The 21,514-nt window shown below is 40.4% G+C and overlaps 1 pseudogene; it reads right to left on the minus strand.

The window, feature by feature from the left end:
• Nucleotides 1–11,202: 11,202 nt before the first annotated feature.
• Nucleotides 11,203–21,514, minus strand: part of LOC101827307 — a 49,708-nt pseudogene continuing 39,396 nt past the window's right edge.

Genomic DNA, 21,514 nt, shown 5'->3' on the forward strand with positions numbered 1-21,514 from the left:
TTCTACACCTATCATTCTTAGGTTTGGCTTCTTCAAAGTATCCCATATTTCTTGGATATTTTATGTTAGGAATTTGTTGGACTTGAGATTTTCTTTGGTCAATGACTGTATATCCTCTAGTGAGTCTTCAACACCTGAGAGTATCCCTTTCATCTCTTGTATTCTATTGCTTATACTTACATATGTAGTTCCTGATCATTTAGCCAGCTTTTCTACTTCTAGAACTCCCTCATTCTGTGTTTTCTTTATTGTTCCTATTTCAGCTATCAAGCCTTGAACTTTCTGAGTTGTTTCCTTCATTTGTTTGGTTGCTTTTTCTTGGCTCTTTAGATTTTTTAAGAGATTTGTTTATTTCTTGAATTTTTGGGTTCATCTTTTATTCCATTTCATGTATTTTGTTTATTTTTTCTTCTATTTCTTTAAGGGATTTTCTTGTTTCCTCTTTGAGGGTCTCTATCATCTTTATAAAATAATTTTAAGATCTTTCTCTTCTGCTTCATCTAGACTGTGGTTTCCAGGTATTGCTGGTATGGAGTCTCTAGATTCTGGTGGAGTCATATTGGTCTTTCTATTGCTGAGTGTGCTCTTATAATGTCATCTTCCTATTCCTTCTTCAAGTGGGTGCAGGTCTCTCTGTCTTCACTGGTATTCTGGTGGTGTAACTGGCCAAGACTTCAGTTTCTGTAACTCTAGATGGTCTGGCTTCTCCTTGTATTCTACACACTAAAGCAGAGCTCAGTAGGCAGAGGAGGAGCCAAGAGTGTGGTGGGGCAGTACTCACCTCCTTCCTGTCTGGGTGGGTCAAAAGCAAAGTGAGACAGGTGTGAGGAAACCAAAAATGTGATGTGGCAAGACTCCCATCACACCTATCTTGACAGGTTCACTTGTTTCGAGGAGCAGGTCTAGGAAGACCAAAGAGGGGGCAATGTGTGGGATTTGGGGCCCCAGGAGAACCTACACTCACCTTGTAATTTCTGATTTACACTATCTGTTGTGAAATTGTTGTTCTTCTTTTTTCACTCAATATATGTTTTTATTTAAATTAGAAACATGAATGCTTCATATGTCAATCCCAGCTCCCTCTCCCACCCCTCATCCTTTGTATCTCCACCAGCCCTCCACCTAATCCCCTTATCATTCCCCAGGGAGAGGTAGGCCCTCCTTGTGGATCTCCAAAGTCTATCATTTCATCCAGGGCTGGACCTAGGACCTTTCCCATGTGTCTAGGCTGAGAGAGCGTCCCTCTATTAGGAATGGGCTCCCAAAGATCATTCATATACCATAGGAAACAATGAATTACTACCTAAGGCCCCAGTGATTTATGTGGCCTCTCACGGGCACTACATTCACAAAGTATGTGTCAGTCCCCTGTTGGCCTCTCAGTCATCAGTCTGGGATTCAAGAGGTCCCCCTTATCCAGTCAGCTGTTTTTGTGGGTTTCACCAGGATGGTCTTGACCCCTTGCTCATCACTGTTCCAACTCTGTTACTAGGTTCCAGAAGTTCCGTTCATTGTTTAGCTGTTGGTATCTGTCTCTGCTTCATCAGTCCCTGAATGAAGGTTCTAGGATGGCATATAGGGTAGTCATCAAACCTATCATCAAGGAGGGGCTATTAATATAGTCTCTCCACTACTGCTTAGTTTGCCAGTTGGTGTTCTCCTTGTAGATCTCTGGAGATCTCACTAATGTCAGCTCTACCCTAAAGCCTATAATGACTTGATCTCTCATCCTGCTCTCCTCTGTTCTAAACTCGACTCAACCTTCCTGCTCCCCCATGCCTTCTTCTCCCGTCTTCTTATCCCCCTCTCTTTTTCTTGGTTCCCTCTCCCCTCCCCCAATGTTCCCAATCAGCTCAGGAGATCTTGCTTCAATCCACTTCTATTGGGTATCATGCATCTCTCCTAGGAACCTCCTTCTTTCCCAGACTCACTGGCACTGGATTGTAGGCTGACACTACTCTGATCCATGTCTAAAATTCATATATGTGTGAGTACATACCATGTTTGTCTTTTTGTGTATAGGTTAACTCTAGTAACATCCATTTGCCTGCAAAATTCAAGATTTCATTGTTTTTCTCTGCTGAGTAGTACTCCATTGTGTAAATGTACCATATTTTCTCTATCCACTCTTCAGTTGTGAGGCATCTAGGTTGCTTCCAGGATCTAGCTATTACATAAAATGCTACTATGACCATAGTGGAACAGACATTCTTGTCGTGTGAATGGATATCTTTTGGGTATATGCCTAAGAGTGGAATTGCTGGGTCTTGTGGTACAGTGAGTACCATTTTCCTGAGGAATGTCCATAATGATTTCCATAGTGGCTGTATGAGTTGGCACTCCCACCAGCAGTGGAGGAGTGTTCCCCTTTCTCCACATCCTCTCCAGCACAAAATGTCACTGGTGCTTTTGATTTTAGCCATTCTGACAGGAATAAGATGATATCTCAGAGTTGCTTTGATTTCCATTTACATGGTGGGTAATGATGTTGAGCACTTTCTCAAGTGCCTCTCAGCCATTTTACCCTCCTCTATTGAGAATTCTCTATTTAGTTCAGTCCCACATTTTTTAATTGGATCCTTTGGTGTTTTGGAGACTTGCCTCTTGAGTTCTTTGTATATTTTGTAGATCAGCCCTCTGTCAGATGTGGGGTTATTGAATATCTTTTCCCATTCTGTGGGCTGCCTTTTGGGTTGATGACTGTATCCTTTGCCTTACAGAAGCTTCTCAGTTTCAGGATGTCCCATTTATTAATTGTCGATCTAAGTATTTGTGCTACTGGTGTTATGTTCAGGAAGCAGTCCCCTGTACCAATTCCTTCAAGGGCATCTCCCACTTTCTCTTCTAACAGGTTCATTGTGGTTGGATATATGTTGAGGTTTTAGATCCATTTGGACTTAAGTTTTGTGCATGGCTGTAGACATGGATCTATCTGCAGTGTTCTACATGCCAATATCCAGTTATGCCAGCACCATTTGTTGAAGATGCTTTCTTTTTTTCTATTGTAAATTTTTAGCTTCTTTGTCGAAAATCAGGTGTTCATAGGTTTGTGGATTAATCTCAGGGTTTTCATTTCGATTCCATTGGTCTACCTCTCTATTTTTGTGCCAATACCAAGCTGCCTTTAGGATTATAACTCTATAATAGAGCTTAAAGTCAGGGATGATGATGCCTCCAGATGTTTCTTTGTTGAGCACGGTTTTCTTGGCTATCCTGGGTTTTTGGTTCTTTTCATATAAAGTTGAGGATTCTTCTTTCAAGGTCTATGAAGAATTGTGCTGGGATTTTGACTGGGATTGCATTGAGTCTGTAGATTGCTTTTGGCAGGATTGCCATTTTTACTACATTGTTCCTTCTATGGGAGATCTTTCCATTTCCTGGTGTCTTCTTTAATTTCTTTCTTTAAAGAACCAAAGTTCTTGCGATACAGGTCTTTCACTTGTTTGGTTAGCATTACCCCCAGGTATTTTATGTTATATGTGGAAATTGTAAAGGTGATGTTTCTCTGATTTCTTTCTGAGCACTTTTATTGTCTGTATATAGTAGGGCTACTGATTTTCTTGAGTCTATCTTGTAGCCTGCCACATTCTGAAGGTGCTATCAGCTGCAAGAGTTCCCTGGTAGAGTTTTGGGGCTACTTATGTAAACTATCATGTCATCTGAAAATAGTGAAAGTTTTACTTTTCTTTTCAAATTTGTATCCCGTTGATCTCCTTTTGTTGTCTTATTGCTCTAGCTAGAATATCCAGTACAATATTGAAGAGATATGGAGAGAGGGGACAGCCTTGCCTTGTTCCTGAACTTAGAGGAATTGCCTTGAATTTCTCTCCATTCAGTTTGATGTTAGCTGTGGGTTTGCTGTATATAGCTTTTGTGATGTTTATGTATGTACCTGTATCCTGGATCACTCTAAGACCTTTATTATGAAGAGGTATTGGATTTTGTCAAAGGATTTTTTTCAGCATCTAGTGTGATGATCATGTGATTTTTGTTTCTCAGTTTGTTTATATGGTGGATTATATTGATGGATTTTTGTATGTTGAACTATCCCTGCATCCATGGAATGAAGCTTACTTGATCATGATGGATGATTTTTGTGATGTGTTCTTGGATCCAGTTTGCTAGTATTTTATTGAGTATTTTTGCATCAATGTTCATGAGGGATAATGGTCTGAAGTTCTCTTTCTTAGTTGTGTTTTTGTGTGGCTAGAGTATCAATGTCATTGAAGCCTCATAAAAAGAGTTTGGCAAAGACCCTTTTTCTTCTATTGCATGGAATATGTTGAGAAGAATTGGTATAAGCTATTCTTTGAATTTCTAGTAGAATTCTGCACTGAGGCCATCTGGACCTGGGCATTTTTTGGTTGGGAGAATTTTGATGACTGCTTCTATTACCTTAGGTGTTATAGGATTATTTCAATTGCCTATCTGTTCTTGATTTAATTTTGGTAAGAAATATTTACCCAGAAAATTGTCCATTTCCTTTAAATTTTCAAGTATTGTGGAGTACAGCTTTTCAAAATATGACTGATGAATCTCTGTATTTGCTCACTGTCCATTGTTATGTCTCCCTTTTCATTTTTGATTTTGTTACTTTGCAAGTTCATACTCTGCCTTTTGGTAAGTTTGGATAAAGGTTTGTCTATCTTGTTGATTTTCTCAAAGAACCAACTCTTTTACATTGATTCTTTGTATCATTTTCCTAGTTTCTTTTTGATTGATTTCAGCCCTCAAATTAATTATTTCTTGGTGTCTGCTGCTCTGGAGTGAATTTGCTTCCATTTGTTCTAGGGCTTACTGTTGTGTTGTTAATTCTTAGGTGTGACTATTCTCCAGTTTCTTCACGTGGGCACTTAGTGCAATGAACTTTCCTCTTATCACTGCTTTCAAAGTGTCCCATTAGTTTGGATATGTTGTGTCTTCATTCTCACTGAATTCCAGGAAGTCTTTATTTTATTTTTTTATTTCTTCTTTGACCCAGGAGTAGTGTAATTGTGTATTATTCGATTTCCATGAGTTTGCAGGGTTTATGTAGTTTGTGTTATTGTTTTTTATTTTAATTTTAAACAGCTTGTTTCACATGCCAATCCCAGTTCCCTCTCCCTCCACTCCTCCCAAACTCCCCACAATTCCCCCAATCCTCCTGCCCTATCGCCACTTACTTCCACATAGGGGATATCTAGAGTCTGTAATTTCACTCAGGGCAGGGTCCAGGAACTCCCCTAAGAGTCCAGGCTGAGAGAGCATACCTCTTTTTGTTATGGACACACGATGTCTGTTTGTATAGCAAGGATAAACACTGATCCACTGCCCAGGGCACCATAAGTTTCCCAGGCCTCGTGACTGACTCTCCCATTCGGTGATTTTATATCTGTCCCATGCTGGCCTCCCAGCTGTCGGTCTGCTGTCCAAGAGCTCTCCCCTCTTCAGATCAGCTGTTTCTGCTGGTTTTGCCATCCCATTCTTTGCCAATTTGCTCATCGCTCCTCTCTCTCTGTCACTGGGTTCCTTGGTTTCACTTTAATGTTTAACTGTGGGTGTTTGCCTCTGCTTCCATCAGTCACTGGATGAAGGCTCCAGGATGGTTACAGACATCAGTTTCATTATAAGGAATGGGCATTCGATGTGGTTTCTCCACTATTATTTAGCTTGCCAGTTGGTGTCATCCCTTTAGATCACTAGAGGTCACACTGGTGCCTGATCTGTCTTCTAACCTAAGATCCTCTCTTCCCCCTATTCTACCTCCCACTCAACCTTCTTGTTCCCCCATGAACTATTCTCCCTTCCTCATCTCCCCCTCTCTTCTTCCCAGCTCCCACTCTCCCCACCCCTCGCCGTGTTCACTATCTGTTCAGAAGATCTTGCCTCATTGCTCTTCTCTGGTGTACCATGCATATCTCTTAGGTTCTTTCCTCTTTTGTAGACCCTACCGTCAGTGGAAATGCAGACTGGCACTATCCTGATCCCTGTCTAAAATCCATATATGAGTGAGTACATTCCATGTTACCTCACTCAGTATGGTTTCTTGGAGTGCCATTCATTTACATGTGAATATCAAGATTCCCTTTTTTTCTGCAGAATAATACTCCATTGTATATATGTATCACTTTTCTCTATTCACTCTTCAGTTGAGGGGCATCTAGGTTGTTTCCAAGTTCTGCAATTAGGGAACAGCTCAGCACAAATGCTGCATAATGGCACTTGAGGAATGAAATTTGCTCTTAAATTGTAGTATAGTGTCTGGTCCTCAGAAGTAGTTCTTTTCTCCCAGGGCATGCATTTAGATAGGGGCCTCCATTCCTTCAGGGGCTTGAGGAAAGTTCCTGTGCTAAAAGCAGTCATTCGTTTTATATCTGGCAGGAGGAAATTGTGGTACTTCTATCGATGTAGGCAGTTTTGGTGGGAGTTACTGAAGCTTAGAGAACAATAGGTATTTTGATACTTGCTTGAAATTATCACTTTTGTCTCAGGGAAAATGCCATAATGAAGTTAATTGCTGCTTTCTGTTCCTGAATCATTGAGTCTGTTTTCAGTCTTGCCTGTGGTTGAACTATTGTTCATGAAAGGTGTGTTCCTTTTCCTTATTTTTTTATTTTAATTTTAAATAGCTTGTTTTACATGTCAAAATCAGTTCCCTCTCCCTCCCCTCTTCCGACACCCCCACCATCCCCCACATCCTCCCACTCTATTGCCAATTCCTTCCACCTAGGGGATATCTAGAGTCTGTCATTTCACTCAGGGTAGGGTCCAGGAAATCCCCAAGAGTCCAGGCTTAGAAAGCATACCTCTTTGTGTTATGGACACACGAGGTCTGTTAGTATTCGAGGGATAAACACTGATCCACTGCTCAGGACCCCATAGGTTGCCCAGGCCTCATCACTGACTCTCACAATCAGGGGGTCTGTCTGGATCAGTCCCATGCTGACCTCCCAGCTGTCAGTCTGGGGTCCAAGAGCTCTCTCCTGTTCGGATCAGCTGTCTCTGCTGGTTTTGCCAGCCCATTCTTTGCCAATTTGCTCATTGCTCCTCTCTCTCTGTTGCTGGATTCCTTGGGTTCAGTTCAGTGTTTAACTGTGGGTGTTTGCCTCTGCTTCCATCAGTCACTGGATGAAGGCTCCAAGATAGTTATAGACATCAAGTTCATTATCAGGAATGGGCATTTGGGGTGGTCTCTACACTATTCCTCAGCTTGCCAATTGGTGTCATCCCTTTAGATCACTAGAGGTCACAATGGTGCCTGATCTGTCTTCTAACCTATGATTCCCTCTTCCCCCTATCTTACTCCCCCAGTCAACCTTCCTGTTCCTCCATGACCTAAGTTGGTATCTCAAATTTGTTTTGATTTGTATTTCCCTGATGGCTAAGGATGTTGAACACTTTCTTAAGTATCTCTTGCCATTTTAAACTCCTCTATTGGGAATTCTCTGTTTAGTTCTGTACCCCACATTTTAATTGGATCCTTCTGGTGTTTTGGAGATTTGCTTCTTGATGTCTTTGTATATTTTGGAGATTAGCCCTCTGTCAGATGTGGGGTTAGCGAATATTTTTTCCCATTCTGTGGACTGCCTTTTTGTCTTGTTGACTGTGTCCTTTGCCTTACAGAAACTTTTTAGTTTCATGAGGTCCCATTTGTTAATTGTCAATCTCAGTGTCTGTGCCACTGGTGTTATGATCAGGAAGTGGTCTCCTGTAACAACTCGTTGAAGAGCATCTCCCACTTTCTCTTATAAGAGTATCAGTGTGGTTGGATTTATGTTGAGACCTTTCATCCATTTGGACATAAGTTATGTACAAAGCAATAGACATGGAACTATCTGCAGTCAATGCTGCAGATATGCCAGCGCCATTTGTTGAAGATCCTTTCTTTTTTTCATTATATAGTTTTAGCTTCTTTGTCGAAAATCAGGTGCTCATAGGTTTGAGGATTAATCTCATGGTTTTCAATACAGTTCCATTGGTCTACCTGCCTATTTCTGTGCCAATATCAAGCTGTTTTCAGGACTATAGCTCTAAAATACAGCTTGAAATCAGGTATGGTGATTCCTTCTGAAGTTCCTTTATTGTATAGGGTTGTTTTGGCTATCCTGGGCCTTTTGTTTTTCCATATAAAGTGGATTAATATTCTTTCCAGGTACTTGAAGAATTGTGATGGAATTTTGATAGGGATTGCATTGAATCTGCAGAGTCCATTTGTGTGGCATGATTAATACTGATCTACTACCCAAAGCCCCATAGATTGCCTAGGTCTCCACTGACACCCACATTCAGGGGGTCTGGATCAGTCCTATGCTGGCCTCTCAGCCATCAGTCTGGGGTCCAAGGTCTCCCCATTGTTCAGGTCAGCTGTTTCCCTGGGTTTCACCAGCCCAGTCTTAACCCCTTTGCTCATCACTCCTCCCTCTCTGTCACTGGGTTCCAGGAGTTCAGTTCAGTGTTTAGCTGTGGGTGTCTGCCGCTGCTAGAGAAAATGTGGTACATTTACAAAATGGAGTACTACTCAGTGGAAAACACAACAGAATCTTGAAATTTGCAGGCAAATGGATGGCACTGGAAGAAGTTACCCTGAGTGAGGTAATCCAGTCACAAAAAGACAAACATGGTATGTACTCACTCATATATGATTTTTAGACATAAATCAGGGGAGTGCCAGTCTGTAATCCCACAGCCAAAGAATTAGGGAAACAGGAAAGACCCTAAGAGAGATATACATGATACCCCAGAGAAGGCAGAATGAGACAAAATCTACCATTTTCAAAGGAATCCAGTGACCTCTTCCATAGCGTTGGAGATATCTGTCATTTGGCAGTTGTCCTTGTATGGTGACTGGATACATTAAGATTGGTTTTTTAATGATCTTTATCTGTTCTACACTAATTTCATAATGTAATGGTGAGGTTGGTTTTTCCTTCAATTTCCTCTGTGTGCATGAATATCTCTATTTCCTGTTTTAATAAGTTTTTCTAAGTCTTTTAATTTATTAGTCAGAATTGCATTGTTATTTTAGTAAGCTTTCCTAAGGACTGTATCTTATCAATTTCTCATATTTGGCAGTGATATCAACCAACTTTTTAGGGATAAAACAAGTATTAGAAAATGATAATGATTATAATTGACATTCTGTAAATACCAAATGAGTTAATTATCCCCTCATTTAATTGTTCCATTTTTCAAACATACAGAGACCCAACTCCCTCCATTATAATATTTTTTCCTATTTTTAACATGGGAAAAAGTTCTCTTATTTTGTTTTTTAACAAAGATCCACCTTTAGGAATTCCAACTTATATCACCAAATTTTCTGAAGGTGGCAGTGAAGTGTAAGACTAGCTATTGCTGGACAACACACCTATGAGGAGAGCATAGGCATTGCACAGCCAGGATGAGGTCAGCTGCTACGTATCGTGGATTGTTGTGAATTTAGAGTATGCAGCAGTTATCTAACTAGGCAGGTGTTGAGGCAGATACCTTAGTGTTAAATCAGCATGAAGAGGCGGTCTAGGAGAAGCCCACAGTCTCCAGGAAAAATGAACCAAAGAGCCAGTAATGTGAAAGGTAGACACGGGGGAATGTGCAAAAGCAGCACTTATAAAGGGCACAAAGTGAGAGCACGGAGCTGCCTGATGGTAGAGCTGGCTGGGGTGGGGGCTAATACTTGCATCATTTGGAACCCAGGATTCTGTGGCGCTTGGGGCCTTGTGGAGACTGCTGTAGAGAGGCTGAAACAGGAAAATCCAACACTGATGCTGTAACGACAAACGGCACACTTACTGAAAGCAAAACCAAGTATTTATTGTAGAAATTATTCACAAGATACCAAACAAGTAACCCAGATGAGCCCAGTAGTTTTCTACTGCTGAACTGGAAGCCGAAATCTGAAAAAGAGACCAATTCTTCTGCTGTTCAATCTTTTATGCCTTCCACCATAACGCCCCCTAGCCATGCCCAAAAGTGGGCCTGGCTAGTGACGTAGTTCACCGCCTACATACGTATACGTCTTTACGTCCGTCCATATACATCTTTAGTCATGACTAAAGTGGGTGTGATTAGCAGTGTGGTAAACCGCTCTTTTATTACCTCATCTATTTATTGCCTCTAGTAAGTCACATGGTTAATGGCAGCATACAGGCTTCCTGCTACACAACACTCCCCAGAGTGCTTGGGAATGAGAAGGAAAAGCCAGTTGGTAGCACAATGACTCCAGTAGGTTCAGATCCTGCATGCATCTCTGGTGGGTTCCAGTGTATGCAAATCAACAGGCAAGTGACTGTCTTGTGAATTCATGCCCCAAAAGTTGGACAACAGATGAAACATTAATCTAATTCATCTTTATTAGTAAAATTTGGGAGTCAAATATTGGGGTGAGAACCTGAAGCATCAGAGAAGCAGACAACAACCACTAGTTGCCTCTGTTCTGTTCGGTCCTTCCACCTAAAGGCCCAAGATCTACTGTCAGCTCTACCTTACTGCCCCCTCTCTGTCTACAGTCCTCCAAACTTCTATGGTTAATTTGGACCTGCTATTGACTAGCTCTAACTTTTGACTCCAATCAAGCTTTATTTGTCAGAACACAAACTATCACACACTTCTCTGGAGAACATAATTTGTTTAGTTAGAAATTTAAATGAGAAAGACAATCAGTCATATATTCTCTAAAACTTACAAAATTTAATAAAGACTTGGATTATAAGATGTACTTATTTAACACTTCAAACTTTTAGAGAAAGGTTGTTTTAAAAAGGAAATATTGGAAATGAGGGTATAATGGGGGGTTGGGAGGAGGGCATGGGAGGAGAGGAGGGAAAGGGAGAGGGATCTGGAACTGACTTGTGAAGCAACCTTGTTTCTAATCTAAATTTAAACTTAAAAACAAATAATAATAAAAAAGAATTCAAAAAAGGAAATATTTAAAATTGTAACATGGTTTTAACCATTACCATGTTCAGTGACCAAATAAATAGAGCTCTTTACAGCACTTTCTTAACCCTTCTGCTGAAGGAGTGAGTTGTCATGGTAGTCAACAGCTCCCATGAACACCAGAAGTCCAATGAGTCCCACCAAAAGGAGATGATGAAGCTCTGAGTGAGACAGCTACAGAAATGCTACAGTCTGTATTTGTATAACAAGTCCAGAATTGAACCACTTGTACCAAACAAGGTTATGAGAATTTCCACAAACGAATAAGGACAAAGTTATTTCTCAAAGCTACTTCAGCCTGATCAAAGTAGCTCTCAGTCGTTGTCCAACTGTTTTCATTTCTCTAGGTCTTCCTGAAGAAGCCCCCTCTCCACATTCTTCTTCTTCAGAGGTGTCCTGCAAGGCTCTCTGCAGGAGTAGGTTTAGAGTGCTCCTCTGGAACCAGCATCCCTAATACAAGGAAATAAATGGTAGGATTGGCGCAGCTGTTGAAACAGGACAGAAATATTGTTATTGTTATTGAATAAAAATAGGAAGACACAAGGTTATCAAAACCCTCAATCCATGAAAAGAGGAACCAGTAGATGCCATAGGGCAGACCAAAGAGCACGAAAACCAGCACTGTACACATGATGGTCACATATAGCTTGGACTCAGGAATCCTGTGTGAGCCACAGAAGATAGTAAGCACTAAGGTCAGACTGGACCCCAAGAGAACTAAAAAGAAAATAATCAACCATGCAGCAGTGATGAAATCAAATGACTGACACCAACAAGGGCCAAGCGTATCAAATATGAGACCATATTCCTTCCCTTCCAGGAGGCTCAAAAACAGGGATAAGACACAAAGAAGGGTACATATGGCAGCTGATGTGTATCTGGAGCATTGGCAGCCATATCAGATGGGCCACATGACAGACAGGCAGTGTTCAATGCTAATGGCACTAACCATGCTCAGGTCACAAAGATAAGCACAATGTAGCACAACAAAATATATCAGAGGACTACTGATGTTATTGGAGTAGAAAGTGTCCAGGATTATATTAATACAACATGCAATTTGAAACACAGGAAGAGAGCCCTTCCAAGCCCCAAACCCCAGCGAGTCCAGCTTTAGGTGAGATTGGGTCTCAGGCAGGGATACCCCACCCAACACCCTTCTCCTCAATCTTCCAGGGCTGTTCCTGGCATCCAGAAGACCAGCCCACACAGGAAAGACATCAGCCATTCCAAGCCCCAAAACACGGCGAGTCCAACTTCAGGCCCCAAACCCCAGTGAGTCCAGCTTCAGATGAGATTGGGTCTCTGGCATGGACCCCTGCCAACACACATCCCCTTAATCTTCTGGGGCCACTCCTGGCATCCAGAAGACCTGCACACACAGGAAAAACATGAGCCCTTCCAAGCCCCAAACCCCAGCGAGTCCAGCTTCAGGAAAGACATCAGCCCTTCCAGGCCCCAAACTCTGCTTAAGCTTCAGTGTCAGAATCCCCAGCTTCAGCTTCAGGAAGGAAGGAGATCAGTGGAGACGGAAAGACCCCACCAGCACCCACTGGAAGAAGAGATGGGAAGAAGACAGAATAACAGCTCACTCAGCAATAGAAAGACGGACATGACCCCACCAGAATATAGAGATCCAACACCAGCAAGACCCAAAAAGCACTACATAGACGAAGAAGAGGAGGCAGACCTTAAAAATCATTTCATGAAGATGATGGACACCCTCAAAGAAGAGATGAGGAAATCCCTTAAAGAAATAGAAGAAAAACAAAAAAATCCATGAAATGGGGGGAAATTTCAAGAAATAAACAAATCTCTCAAAGAATCTAAAGAGCACCAGAAAAATCAACCAAAAAATGAAGGAAAAACTCAAACAGTTGAAGGCTTGAAAGCTGAAATAGAAACGATAAAGAAAACACAGAATGAAGGGATGCTGGAAGTAGAAAGGCTGGTTAAACGATCAGGAAATACAGATGCAAGTATCACCAATAGAATATAAGAGATAGAAGAGAGAATCTCAGGTGTTGAAGACTCATTAGAGGATATAGAGTTGTCAACCAAAGAAAATCTCAAAACCAACAAATCCTTAATACAAAATATCCAGGTAATATGGGACACCGTGAAGAAGCCAAACGTGAATAATAATAGGTATAGAAGAAGGCAAAGAAATACAACGCAAAGGTACAGAAAACATATTCAACAAAATCATAGAAGAAAACTTCCCTAACCTAAAGAAAGATATGCCTATGAAAATACAAGAATCTTACAGAACACCAAATAGGCTGGACCAGAAGGAGTCACCTCGCCATATAATAATTAAAACATCAAACCTACAGAGTAAAGAGAAAATATTAAGAGCAGCTAGAGAAAAAGGCCAAGTAACATACAAAGGCAAACTTATCCGAATTACACCTGATTTCTAAATGGAAAAGATGAAAGCCAGAAGATCCTGGACAGATGTCCTACAAACGCTAAGGGAACAAGGATGCCAGCCCAGACTACTATATCCAGCAAAGCTCTCAATGATCATAGATGGAGAAAACAAAATATTCCATGACAAAGCCAGATTTAAACAATATGTATCCATGAATCCAGCTCTACAGAAAGTGCAAGAAGGAAAACCTAGATCTAAGGAAGATAAGTACATTCACAAAGACACAGGCAATATATAATCCCACTTTTCAAAACACCAAAAGAAGAAGGGAGGAGAACCTACACAAAATAACTTCACTAACAATAATTCAAGCACAAACAAGAATCATCTATCAATGGTCATTAATATCCCTCAATGTCAATGGCCTCTACTTGCCTATAAAAAGACACAGACTAGCAGAATGGATACGAAGACAGAACCCTTCCTTCTGCTGAATGCAAGAAACATATCTCAACCTCAAAGACAGACGTTATCTCAGAGTAAAGGGTTGGGAAAAGATCTTCCAATAAAACGGTCCCAAGATACAAGCAGGTGTAGGAATCCTAATATATAACAAATTACACTTCAAATTAAAATCAATCAAAAGAGATGAAGAAGGACACTTCATGTTCATCAAAGGAAAAGTACATCAAGATGAAGTCTCAATTTTAAACATCTATGCCCTAAATACAAAGGCACCTTCATTCGTGAAAAAACATTACTAAAGCTCAAAATGCACATAAAATCTCACACACTTATAGTAGGAACTAATAGAAGTTATGACCAAACTGGGTTTAACAGACATCTATAGAACATTCCATCCAAATAAAAAGGGATATACCTTCTTCTCGGCACCACATGGAATCTTCTCTAAAATTGACCACATAATAGGAAACATAGCAAATCTCCACAGATACAAAAAAAATTTGAATAACCCCCTGTATCTTATCAGACCACCATGCATTAAAATTAGAATTCAACAATATCACGAATCACAGAAACCCTACAAAACAATGGAGATTGAACAATGCACAATTGCACCATCCCTGGGTAAAGGAAGAAATAAAAAAAGAATATAAAGACTTCCTCGATTTCAATGAGAATGAAGACAAATATACACAAACTTATGGGACAATTTGAAAGCAGTGCTGAGAGGAAAGTTTGTAGCACTAAGTGCACACATGAAAAAATTGGAGAACAGTCACACTAGAGAATTAATAGCACAGCTGAATGTTCTAGAACAAAAAGAGGCAAACTCACCCAGGAGGAGCAGACGCCAGGAAATAATCAAATTGAGGGCTGAAATCAATCAAGTAGAAACCAGGAAAACACTGAGAAGAATCAATGAAACAAAGAGTTGGTTCTTTGAGAAAATCAACATAACAGACAAACCTCTGTCCAAACTAATCAAAAGACAGAGAGAGAGCATGCTAATTAACAAAATCAAGAATGGAAAAGGGGACATAACTACGGACATTGAGGAAATCCAGAGAATCATCAGGGCCTACTTTGAAAATCTGTACTCCACAAAATTTGAAAATTTAAAGGAAATGGACAATTTCCTGGATAGATATCACTTGCCAAAACTAAATCAAGAGCAGATAAACAATCTAAATAGACCTATAACGGCTAATGAAATAGAAGCAGTCATCAAAAGTCTCCCAAACCAAAAAAGCCCAGGCCCAGATGGCTGCACTGCAGAATTCTAACAGAAATTCGAAGAATAGCTAATTGCGATACTCCTCAAAGTATTCCACACAATAGAAGCAGGAGGCTCACTGCCAAACTCTTTTTAGGAGGCTACAATTACCTTGATATGCAAGCCACAAAAAGACACAACTAAGAAAGAAAACTATAGACCAATTTCCCTCATGAACATCGATGCAAAAATATACAATAAAACACTAGGAAACCGGAGTCAAGAACACATCAGAAAAATCATCCAACATGATGAAGTAGGCTTCATCCCAGGAATGCAGGGATAGTTCAACATTATAAAATCTATCAATGTAATCCACCATACAAACAAACTGCGAAAGAAAAACCACATGATCACCTCACTAGATGCAAAAGTCTTTGACAAAATCCAGCACCCAGTCATGATAAAGGTCCTAGAGTGATCAGGGATAACAAGAACATACCTGAATATAATAAAAGCAATATACAGTAAACCAACAGCTAACATCAAACTAAATGGAGAGAAACTCAAAGCAATTCCTCTAAAATCAGGAACAAGACAAGGCTGTCCACTCTCTCCATATCTCTTCAATATTGTACTTGCAGTTCTAGCTACAGCAATAAGACAACAAAAGGAGATCAAGGGGATACAAATAGGAAAAGAAGAAGTCAAGCTTTCACTATTTGCAGATGATATGATAGTTTACATAAGTACCCAAAAAATTCCACAAGGAACTCCTAGAGCTGATAAACACCTGCATATCAAGAACTTTGAGTGTTTAAAGAAAGAAATCAAAGAGGATACCAGAAAACGGAAAGATCTCCCATGCTCTTGGATTGGTAGGATCAACATAATAAAAATGGCAATCTTGCAAACGCACTCTGCTGATTCAATGCAATCCCTATCAAAATTCCATCACAATTCTTCAAGGACCTGGAAAGAATATTAATCAACTTTATATGGAAAAACAAAAGGCCCAGTACAGCCAAAACAACCCTATACAATAAAGAAAGTTCAGGAGGCATCACCATACCTGACTTCACGCTTTATTATAGAGCTATAGTCCTGAAAACAGCTTGGTATTGGCAAAAAATAGGCAGGTAGACCAATGGAACAGAATCGAAAGCTCTAATTTTAACTCACACACCTATGAACACTTGATTTTTGACAAAGAAGCTAAAACTGTATAATGGAAAAAAGAATCTTCACCTAATGGTGCTGGCATAACTGGGTACTGGTATGCAGAAGACTGCAGATAAATCCATGTTTATCGCCTTGTACAAAACTTAAGTTCAAATGGATCAAAGGTCTCAACATAAATACAGCCACACTGAAACTTTTAGAAGAGAAAGTGGGAGATACTCTTCAATGAGTTGGTATAGGAGACCACTTCCTAAACATAACACCAGTGGCACAGACTTTGAGATCGCCAATTAACAAATGGGACCTCCTGAAACTAAAATGCTTCTGTAAGGCAAAGGACACAGTCAACAAGACAAAAAGGCAGTCCACAGAATGGGAAAAGATATTCACTATCCCCACATCTGATAGAGGGCTAATCTTCAAAATTTACAAAGAACTCAAGAAACAAATCTCCAAAACACCAAAGGATCCAATTAAAAGCTGGGTTTCTGCGATTTGTGTTATTGTTGAATTCTAATGTTAATGCATGGTGGTCTGATAAGATGAAGGGGGTTATTCCAATTTTTTTGTATCTGTGGAGATTTGCTATGTTTCCTATTATGTGGTCAATTTTAGAGAAGGTTCCATGTGGTGCCGAGAAGAAGGTATATCCCTTTGTATTTGGGTGGAATGTTCTATAGATGTCTGTTAAACCCAGTTGGGTCATAACTTCATGGAGATTGAACAATGCACAATTGCACCATCCCTGGGTAAAGGAACAAATAAAAAAAGAAATTAAAGACTTCCTCGATTTCAATGAGAATGAAGACACAACATACACAAACTTATGGGACACTTTGAAAGCAGTGCTGAGAGGAAAGTTTATAGCACTAAGTGCCCACATGAAAAAACTGGAGAACAGTCATACTAGAGAATTAATAGCACAGCTGAATGTTCTAGAACAAAAGAAGCAAACTCCCCAGGAGGAGCAGACACCAGGAAATAATCAAATTGAGGGCTGAAATCAATCAAGTAGAAACCAGGAAAACATTGAGAAGAATCAATGAAACAAAGAGTTGGTTCTTTGAGAAAATCAACAAAATAGACAAACCTCTGTCCAAACTAACCAAAAGACAGAGAGAGAACATGCTAATTAACAAAATCAGGGATGAGAAAGGGGACATAACAACGGACTCTGAGGAAATCAAGAGAATCATCAGGGCATACTTTGAAAATCTGTACTCCACAAAATTTGAAAATGTAAAGGAAATGGACAATTTCCTGGATAGATATCACTTGCCAAAACTAAATCAAGAACAGATAAATAATCTAAACAGACCTATAACCCCTAATGAAATAGAAGCAGTCATCAAAAGTCTCCCAAACAAAAAAAGCCCAGGCCCAGATGGCTTCAGTGCAGAATTCTACCAGAAATTCAAAGAAGAGCTCATTCCAATACTCGTCAAAGTATTCCACACTATAGAAGCAGGAGGCTCACTGCCAAACTCTTTCTACGAGGCTACAATTACCTTGATACCCAAGCCACACAAAGACACAACTAAGAAAGAGAACTATAGACCAATTTCCCTCATGAACATTGATGCAAAAATACTCAATAAAATACTTGCAAACCGGAGTCAAGAACACATCAGAAAAATCATCCACCATGATCCAGTAGGCTTCATTCCAGGAATGCAGGGATGGTTCAACATTAGAAAATCTATCAATGTAATCCACCATATTAACAATCTGCAAAAGAAAAACCACATGATCATCTCACTAGATGCTGAAAAAGCCTTTGACAAAATCCAGCACCCCTTCATGATAAAGGTCCTAGAGAGATCAGGGATAACAGGAACATACCTGAATATAATAAAAGCAATATACAGTAAGCCAACAGCTAACATCAAACTAAATGGAGAGAAACTCAAAGCAATTCCTCTAAAATCAGGAACAAGACAAGGCTGTCCACTCTCTCCATATCTCTTCAATATTGTACTTGCAGTTCTAGCTACAGCAATAAGACAACAAAAGGAGATCAAGGGGATACAAATAGGAAAAGAAGAAGTCAAGCTTTCACTATTTGCAGATGATATGATAGTTTACATAAGTGACCCAAAAAACTCCGCAAGGTTACTCCTAGAGCTGATAAACACCTTCAGCAATGTGGCAGGATACAAGGTAAACTCAAAAAAATCAGTGGCCCTATTATATACAGATGATGAAGTGACTGAGAAAGAAATCAGAGAAACATCACCTTTTACAATAGCCAAAAACAGCATCAAATATCTGGGGATAATGTTAACCAAGGAAGTGAAAGACCTGTATATCAAGAACTTTGTGTCTTTGAAGAAAGAAATCAAAGAAGATACCAGAAAATGGAAAGATCTCCCATGCTCTTGGATTGGTAGGATCAACATAATAAAAATGGCAATCTTGCCAAAAGCAGTCTATAGATTCAATGCAATCCCTATCAAAATTCCATCACAATTCTTCAAGGACCTGGAAAGAACATTAATCAACTTTATATGGAAAAACAAAAGGCCCAGGATAGCCAAAACATCCCTATACAATAAAGGAACTTCAGGAGGCATCACCATACCTGACTTCAAGCTCTATTATAGAGCTATAGTCCTGAAAACAGGTTGGTATTGGCACAAAAATAGGCAGGTAGACCAATGGAACCGAATCGAAAGCCCTAATTTTAACCCACACACCTATGAACACCTGATTTTTGACAAAGAAGCTAAAACTGTACAGTGGAAAAAGAAAGCATCTACAACAAATGGTGCTGGCATAACTGGGTAATGGTATGCAGAAGACTGCAGATAGATCCATGTTTATCGCCTTGTACAAAACTTAAGTCCAAATGGATCAAAGATCTCAACATAAATCCAGCCACACTGAAACTTTTAGAAGAGAAAGTGGGAGATACTCTTCAACGAGTTGGTACAGGAGACCACTTCCTAAACATAACACCAGTGGCACAGGCACTGAGATCAACAATTAACAAATGGGACCTTCTGAAACTAAAAAGCTTCTGTAAGGCAAAGGACACAATCAAAAAGACAAAAAGGCAGGCCACAGAATGGGAAAAGATATTCACTAACCCTACATCTGACAGAGGGCTAATCTCCAAAATTTACAAAGAACTCAAGAAACAAGTCTCCAAAACACCAAAGGATCCACTTGAAAGGTGGGGTACAGAGCTAAATAGAGAATTCTCAGTAGAGGAGGCTAAAATGGCCAAGAGACACTTAAGAAAGTGCTCAACATCCTTAGCCATCAGGGAAATGCAAATCAAAACAACTCTGAGATACCATCTTACTCCTGTCAGAATGGCTAGAATCAAAAACACCGAAGACAATTTATGCTGGAGAGGTTGTGGAGAGAGAGGAACACTCCTCCACTGCTGGTGGGAATGCCGACTCATACAGCCTCTTTGGAAATCAGTATGGAGATTCCTCAGGAAAATGGGAATTAATCTACCACTAGACCCAGCAATTCCACTCTTAGGCATTTATCCAAATGAGGCAGGTTCATACAACAAGGGCATCTGCTCCACTATGTTCATAGCAGCATTGTTTGTAATAGCCAGAACCTGGAAGCAACCTAGATGCCCCTCAACTGAAGAGTGGATAGAGAAAATGTGGTACATTTACACAATGGAGTATTACTCAGCAGAAAAAAACAATGGAATCTTGAAATTCGCAGGGAAATGGATAGCACTGGAAGAAACCATCCTGAGTGAGGTAACCCAGTCGCAAAAAGACAAACATGGTATGTACTCACTCATATATGGATTTTAAATATGGATCAGGATAGTGCCAGTCTGCACTTCCACAGATAGAGAGTCTGGGAAACAGGAAAGAACCTAAAAGATATGCATATATGCATAGTACCCAAGAGAAGAGGATGGAGACAAGATCCTCTGAATGGATGGGGAACAGGGCAAGGGGGGTAGTGGGACCTGGGAAGAATAGAGGGGTAAAGAGGAAGGGAGTTGGTCATGGGGGAACAGGAAGTTGAGGGGGTGGGGGTAAAATAGGGGGAAGAGGGAATCATAGGATCGAAGACAGATCAGGCACCAGAGTGACCTCGAGTGATCTAAAGGTATAACATCAATTGGCAAGCTAAGCAATAGTGGAAGGACCACCTCGAATGCCCATTCCTGATAATGAACTTGATGTCTATAACTATCCGGGAGCCTTCATCCTGGGACTGATGGAAGCAGAGGCAAACACACAACTAAGCACTGAACTGAACCCAAGGAACCCAGTGACAGAGAGAGAGGAGTGATGAGCAAATTGGCAAAGAATGGGCTGGCAAAACCAGCAGAGACAGCTGATCTGAACAGGGGAGTGCTCTTGGACCCCAGACCGACAGTGGGGAGGTCAGAATGGGACTGATCTGGACCCCCCAAATGTGAGTGTCAGTGAGAAGGCCTGGGCAACCTATGGGGCTCTGAGCTGTGGATCAGTGTCTATCCCTGGTATACAATCTGTCTTCATGTGCCTATAGCACAAAGAGAGATGCTCTCTCAGCCTGGACTCTTAGGGGAGTGCCTTGACCCTACCAAGAGTAAAATGATAGACTCTAGACATCCCCTATGTCGAAGGATTTGGCAATAGGGTGGGAGGGAGGGTGGAAGGGGAGTGCGGGAGGAGGGGAGGGAGAGGGAACTGGGATTGACATGTAAAACAAGCTATTTAAAATTAAAATAAAAATGATTAAAAAAAAGAATTTGGCAGCTGAAAAAAAAGCTGGGTTTCAGAACTAAATAGAGAATTCTCAATAGAGGAGGCTAAAATGGCCAACAGACACTTAAGAAAGTGATCAACATCCTTATCCTTCAGGGAAATGCAAATCAAAACAACTCTGAGATACCATCTTTCTCCTGTCAGAATGGCTAAAATCAAAAACACTGAAGACAATTTATGCTGGAGAGGATGTGGAGAGCGGGGAAGACTCCTCCACTGCTGGTGGGGGTGCCAATACGTACAGCCTCTTTGGAAATCAGTATGGAGATTCCTCAGGAAAATGGGAATTAATCTACCACAAGACCCAGCAATTCCACTGTTAGGCATATATCCAAATGAGGCAAATTCATACAACAACGGCATCTGCTACACTATGTTCATAGCAGCATTATTTGTAATATCCAGAACGTGGAAGCTACCTAGATGCCCTTCAAATGAACAGTGGATAGAGAAAATGTGGTACATTTACACAATGGAGTATTACTCAGCAGAAAAAAAACAATGGAATCTTGAAATTCACAGGTAAATGGATAGCCCCGGAAGAAACCATCCTGAGTGAGGTAACCCAGTCACAAAAAGAGAAACATGGTATTTACTCACTCATGTATGGATTTTACACATGGATCA

The sequence above is a fragment of the Mesocricetus auratus genome, unplaced genomic scaffold (genome assembly GCF_017639785.1).
Source record: "Mesocricetus auratus isolate SY011 unplaced genomic scaffold, BCM_Maur_2.0 Super-Scaffold_100030, whole genome shotgun sequence".
NCBI classification, from domain to species: Eukaryota; Metazoa; Chordata; class Mammalia; order Rodentia; family Cricetidae; genus Mesocricetus; species Mesocricetus auratus.